The sequence below is a fragment of the Camellia sinensis genome, chromosome 4, assembly GCF_055761805.1.
Source record: "Camellia sinensis isolate YWXY chromosome 4, ASM5576180v1, whole genome shotgun sequence".
In the NCBI taxonomy this organism is placed as follows: Eukaryota; Viridiplantae; Streptophyta; class Magnoliopsida; order Ericales; family Theaceae; genus Camellia; species Camellia sinensis.
The window spans coordinates 159,844,520-159,851,537 of record NC_138964.1 but is presented as its reverse complement, the minus strand read 5'-3'; the positions used below and the strand labels follow the sequence as shown (position 1 = coordinate 159,851,537).

At 29.4% G+C, this 7,018-nt stretch overlaps 1 long non-coding RNA gene across 1 annotated transcript; it reads right to left on the bottom strand.

Annotated features, from left to right (window-relative positions):
- Nucleotides 1-1,334: 1,334 nt before the first annotated feature.
- LOC114259105 (uncharacterized) lies at nt 1,335-3,266 on the bottom strand. Its single transcript, XR_003628181.2, has 2 exons — nt 2,972-3,266; nt 1,335-1,569 (listed from the first exon to the last, which is right to left on the bottom strand). It is a non-coding gene; the product is annotated as an uncharacterized LOC114259105 (long non-coding RNA).
- Between the last annotated feature and the right edge of the window lie 3,752 nt (nt 3,267-7,018).

Genomic DNA, 7,018 nt, shown 5'->3' with positions numbered 1-7,018 from the left:
GTGGATTGTGGGTCGGGTCGATTCTAATATTAATTTTTTAGATAAAATTTATTTGAATTTTTTCCAGAAATTCTTAATGAAATTAAATTCCAATTTTGTGTCAAAATTGAAATTAATTTTGTGTCTATATATTACCAACTTCAGTCCAAATTCCACACGGTTTCAAACTAGTTTTACAGTTATTTAACTACCACAAACTGCCTAGTTGAACCCGACAGATTCTTTACCAGTTCGAATAGGTTAAAAGTCCAAACAAATCTGTTGCACCCGAACAGATTCAAACTGGCCTGAACAGATCTAATTGTTGTGCAGTTATATGTTGTAACTGCCAGATCTGTTTGATTTTTAGACAGCATCTGTTCAATTCAAAATCCCTCATGTTCATTTCAAATTAGCACCTATTCAGGTCAGATTTTTTGCCTATAAATACAGCCATGTTCCAGTAGTCTTCACATCTGAAAATCCGTCAGAAAAATATTGTTCTTGCTGTCCAAATTTTATTTGTTTACATTATTCTTCATATTAGTTATTTAGAGTAATATTCAGAGAGTTATAGAACACAATGTTCTAGTTCGCCGGACAAATTTGTTAGAAGTGCTATTACAAATTTGTGAAGATTATTGTATCCTGGGAGATACGCCACATAACCGTAAGCACCGTAGTGGGGCGAATCTGTCTTAAGGACAGAGTGTCACACACTCGACTTGGTCTTTTATTTTTTCATTTGGTTCAATAAAATAAATTCAGTAAGTTTTTATTTTATTTTGTTTGATTTAGTTTCAATTTATTTTATTTACATAGAAGATTGTTCCAACATATAATATATATTTAATACTAATAAGATATTTTTGTGTTTATGGTAGCTAACAAATTATGTATCCGTATATATCTAAAAGGCCCGGTTTGGTTCTAAAACAGATTTGTAATTGTAATAGTAATGATAGAGACCCTCACGAAATACAATCCTCACAACTCCCAAAAACACAACCCCCATAATTTCCAAAATGATCTGAATCATTCATATCACTGTCAGACACAACTCTAAATTTTTTTTTTTTTTAAAAAAACAATACATTAGTGGGGTCATGGGAGTCCTTTTCTGTGGGAGTCCCAAACATTTTTCTAATTATAAAATCACGAACTGAATTATGAAGTATGATTTGCCTATTTTAAGAATCAATACCAAATCGCGAAGTGAGAACATCAAACCAAATTGAACAATTTGATCTGAATCAAATCAATTTACAATTTTTTTTCAATATTTATGCTCACCCTATAATTTGTCATGCCTAAAAGACTTTATATTCACATAGCCACAACATAACACCAACCAATCAAAAAGAGAAAGAGGAGTCCATCCATGCTCTAATATTGTCACTACAAGTCATTTCACTACCCATAATAAATAGAATTTCCCAAATATATATAACAGTCACACTATATGTGACAAAACATTTAAGTTTCAAGTAGGTTGGATGATCAAGTATAAGCCAAGGCCACAACATCTATAGCTTCCTTGCCTCACATTATTGGAATCTCCTTCTCCACCTTTGGTAGTGCATTTTCAACCTACATGACCACAAACAAATGAAGAAAGAAAAGAAAAAGAAAGAAACTATTTGCTTGAGTTTTGAAATTTTTTTTTGATTTTTTTAAAAACTAATTTGGTGAAAAACTCAAAACATAATTAAAAGTACTGATTATTTTCATATGATTTTTTATTTTTATTTTAGGGAGAAAATATTTTTTGAAAATTTAAAAGTGCATTTAAAAAAAAAAAATCAAATTAGTTTCTATTTTTTAAAAGAATCAAAAAACAAGTTATGAAAACTCAACTAAATAAAGGATCAATTTTATTACATTAGCAACACATTTATGTATGGAAACCTAGGCTCCGTTTGATTCTCGTTTGAAGGAAAAATCAACAAACTTGCTGGTAAATTGTTTTCGAAAACAGTTGTGAGAAATTTTCTTTTAAACAAGTTGTTTTTAGGAAATATCAAAATTTTATTTTTAAATTTTTCAAAACAATTGACATACAAAATGAAAATGAAATAGGTGTTTTCAAACTTTTCATTATTTATTTAGTTTTTATTTTTGAAAGCACAAATGAAGAAACCAAAAATGATACTAGATCCTTGTATCTTCCTTGTTTAATAAGATAAAAATATGAATCAAATTTTCTCCCAAATGTCTATAAAGCAAGAAAAGGGAAAAGGAAAATTGAACTCAAAATTAAGAATTTATTCCTTATTTTCCCTCATTTTTTTGTCTTCTATTACTTCACTTTCCTAGATAACTAAACAACAGAAAGTGATTTCTTTGCTTTCCTCACTACATTAATGAACCAAATGAAACCCTCTGAAAAAAAGAAAATAAAATATTTTCAACAAGGGATTATTCTGACTTTGAAAGTAATGTGTTAGTAGTTATTTTAATGGTGTTGGTGGCGATGTGTAGTTTTGTGGTGGTGTTTGATAAGATTTTAATTCATATATATATATTTTTTCTTTTCAAGAGTGAAAAATATTTTTCTTCCAAATAAACTTGTTTTCTGTTTGATCATAGCTTTCACCAGTTCACCTAAAATCAATTGGTGTTAGAAACGGTTATAGCTTTGTATTAAACTTGTGTTTGTAGTGGTCAGTGCACTGTCAGTGATTAGTCTGCAGAATTTAGATGGGAGGTGGATTATTTGGCTCCAAACTTAACACAATCTCCCAAGAAAACACCTTTGGTGATTGAACACAAGCCTTGTGCTTTGACATCACTCGAATTTCATTTTTCATGAGAAAATATAGAAAACATATTTGCCAAACAAACGAAGTTTAAAAGGATATCACAAAAAAAAAAAAAAAAAAAAATCTATTGACTTTCATTTTTCGTCATATTAAACGTGAGAAAATACCCAAAAAAAAAAAAAAATGTATTTATACCGAAACAAACGGAGTTTAGAAGGGAAAAATCTTACCTTCTTCTTGTTGTTACGAGGTTTTTGGTCTTGCTTTGCAGGCTTCTTTGGCTTGTTCATTGAAGTTTTAGGAATACAAATCCCACCAGCATTGGGTGCACAAATACTGTTGTCGGATGGGCTGTCATGCTTACTAAGTCTCTCATTTTTGTTGTTTGATGCCATTTTTGTTGGGAAAACTCTTTTGCAAATAGAGGTTTTAAAAAAAACTTGATATGTTATTACCCTACAAATTATACTCTATAACACCTCTATTTATACCAAAGCATCATTTGTCTTGGATGGAAAGTCATATACAGTAAAACTACATATATTCAGAAATTTATCAGTTTGTGGTCAAGATTCATTTTCAATTCTGAACACATTTTCTGGCGGGTAAATTGTACACGTTTATCTCATGTTAATAATTTCAATTACATCATTTTTGTCTTTTAATTTTTCACACTGCTTCAATTTAGTCCACTTGATAATAACAGTTAAGAAATTGGGTTGAAATCAAGAGTTAAAAGATCAATTCTTTAAGAGTTGACCATTTCAAATTGAACGTCAACCCTTAATTTGAGGAGTCAACGTAAAAATTTTAAAGATGAAATTAATGCAAGAATTAAATTGACACAAGATACAAATTAAAAAGACTATTGATGTGATTTGCTCTAATAAATATATGTGTGCGTTATATTTGATTCATATAAAATATTCTAATGAAACTTAATGAATTACAATCATAATAATGAAAATCAAATACAAACTATATAAACAAAGAAACTCCAAAGGTGGGAGAGAACCCAATACAAAATAAGACCTATACGCAAATAAAGAGATTCAAACTACTAATCTCTTAGTAAGATGTAAAAATTCTGACCAATCGAACTAGCCTGTTAATTGCTCTAATAAATATGTTACCAGTGCAAGAATAATTAAGTACTGTAAAAAAAAGAAAAACAATGGTTTAATGGAATAGAATAATAACTTAAATGGAGATGGTTTTTGGTCTTCTTTTTCTCCACTTTTGATTTAAGCATCATATGCTTTTCTTTGTCTTGGTTTGGTTTTGCTTAGATTCTCTTTTAATATAGAAGCGTATTATTCTCCAGCATCCGTGGTAAATATATGTATAGAATAATGCTACACAGAGGGATAAGTAAACACAAGTACATTGGGCTCATCAATGGGACGATTCGAGCTTATCTTATCCGCAATTATTATATTTACGTTTGATATATTATTGAATTTTTTAAATTTTGAACAGTCAATATGTTAATACGAATCAAATTTATTTAAAAAAATTAAAGTCACATCTCACTTGTAAGTTGAAATCTTATGGCTAAAATCAAAATGAACCGAGTTACATATTTTTTATTAGGCTTATATTATTAAGTTCTACCCATTTATTTTTTATCTTTTATAATTCATATTATCAAATTAATTAATAATATTAAAACAATCAAATTAAAGTACAGATTCACCAAATTAATAAATTATGACAATGTTATATATGTAAAAATAGTTGAGAGTTAGGAAGATATTACCGGTCATTGTCAAATTCAATTTTAACAATTTGTGTTTTGTATATTTTTTTAAAGTATAATTTACAAGAATAATATTGACTGTCAAATGTTGTTATTTTTTTTTTATAAATGAAACAATATTAAAATTGAATTTAACAATGTCATTTTTTTAGATAATATTAAATTATTTTTTTTTGACAAGATAGTTTGAGTTAGGCTGATGGGATGATCAGACTGGATTTACCCATGCGGGCTTGTACATGTCGAGTTGATGGGCGAGTTTAGGTTTGAAATCTTTGTTCAAAACTCTAAATCTTCTTCTATGAGATGAAACGGGTTGGGCAGTCAAGCAGGCTAAGACGAACCATGGGACGAATTAAGTAACATCAAGTCTTTTGCCCGCAAGCCATTTGATAACCCCTGCAAGTAGACTTCAACTAACGTGGTTGATATTAAAGCTTGCCTAATATAAAACGTCTATAATTGATTTGGGTTTCTGCCATTTCAAAACAAAGAACCATTGGAACGAATGTTTGTTAGGATTTTTCTTGAGTTTGAAGATGTTTCAAGGTTCAAATTTCCACTAAAAACACGAGTCCATGAATCCCCTTAATTCATTGTTCTTCTCTCAAACACTAAATTTTGGGTTCAAGAGCATGCATCATTATGCTTACATACTCATATTGAGGTAATTATTCTATAGTATCGAAACATCATGCAACATTATTTGCGTGGTATTTTAAAATCAATCATCTAGGGAATTTTTTGGTTGTGGGTCACGCTGACTTGTTTTTGTAAAATAATTAGGAGACAAATGATAATTCACTTCATGTGTGTTATGATTTTAATGATCAGAAATATCTCGTAAACAATACCACATAATACTCTAAAAAAGTAGGGTTATTTACAATGAAGACCCCTAAACTATAAAAAGGTATATATAGATTCTCTAGACTATTGAAAAGTATTACTTTGCTTTCTAAACTATAAAAGAGTACAAATGTTCCTAAATTATAAAAACGTTCAAATTAGGCTGTTAACGAAAGAAGTCAAAGTGAAATATGTCAATAGTTTAGGAGATTTATTTATACGCTTTTATAATTTAAAATATTAAAATGATATTTTTCAATAATTTAGAAAATCTCTATATAAATAACCCAAGTTATCTGATAATTTTCTATCCCATTTGGGGTATGACAAGAGCCTAATTTTGTTCATCTAGGGAGAATTTTCTTCAAAAGAATAAGGTAATTCTGTTAAAGGAACCATATCTTTGATGAGATAAAGATGTCCAACAATTTTCTTACTTGATTGGAACCATTGAGAAAGTGCCGTGTGAGAATCATCGATGTGTAGTGACTCAAGATTTTTTTTTTTTTTTTTAATTTATGAAATTTAAAACAAAATGTTAAAATTAAATCTTATTTTATTGGAATTTAAAAAAATTAAATCCCATTAGGACATCCTCTCTCCAATTCTTATTCTTCTATTCCTCCTCCTTTTCTCTTCTTCTTTTCATTTTCCTCACTCCCCCCATTCACCCTCCATCAGTGCCGGAGGGAGTGAAGGTCATGTGGTCACGTGCCCCTCTTAGATTATGAGATTTTTAAAAAAAAAAATTTACAAACATAAAGAAAATATTTTAAATAAAAAAAATTATAAATATATTATTAGAGTGAAATATTAATGACATTTTAAAAATTATGAGAACAATAATAATTATTTTAATTGAAAATAAAGAGATTAATATAAACCATATTATCTATGAAATTTTTTGAATGTAACAGTGATATCGTTATTATTGACATGCAAGTATAAATAATCTCACTGTAAATATAAGAAATTTATTGAATTGTTAATTACATTTGACATGTGAGATTCACTTTCTATGTGTTTATATACTATTAGTTGGTGATATCACATATCAATGATGACGTGGTATTACCAATATATTGAATTTTTAATCAAATTTTGTATAAATTTTTTTATCATTATGCATTTTATTTTAGGGTAATTGATCCATAAATCCCATAATGTGGAATTAGAAACTGATTAGTCCCATATTTTAATTTGAACATACAAAGGTCCTATTTTGTTTTGTTTTACGTTTTTGTCCTTAAGAAATGGGTTTTTTGTTTTGGCAAATAATGGCTCATTAATTGGAGTAGATGTAACGTTATAGAAAAACGCACTATAGTGTTTTTGTGATTTGGGCTGACCCACATTTGGAATGTGGCCCACATTTATTCATAACACAAACTTGGTTTAGTTCCCCCTCCTCACATTTGCAGGTGTTGGCGTTTGAAAAACTGAAGTACTGCGCGTGCTTCTAGTAATTAGGGTTTTGCAAGGTAATTTGTGAGGGCCTGATCCCACATTGCAACAATCCACATTTGGGGAAATTCATCAACTAAACGTAGTACAGGCTGTGGATGTGATCGGTATTGTAACAGTGTGCGATTGTTAGGGTCACGAAATCTGTGGTGGAATAGAAGGGAGGGGGTTGTGATTTGTTGTAAATCGCGCAATTACCGTGATT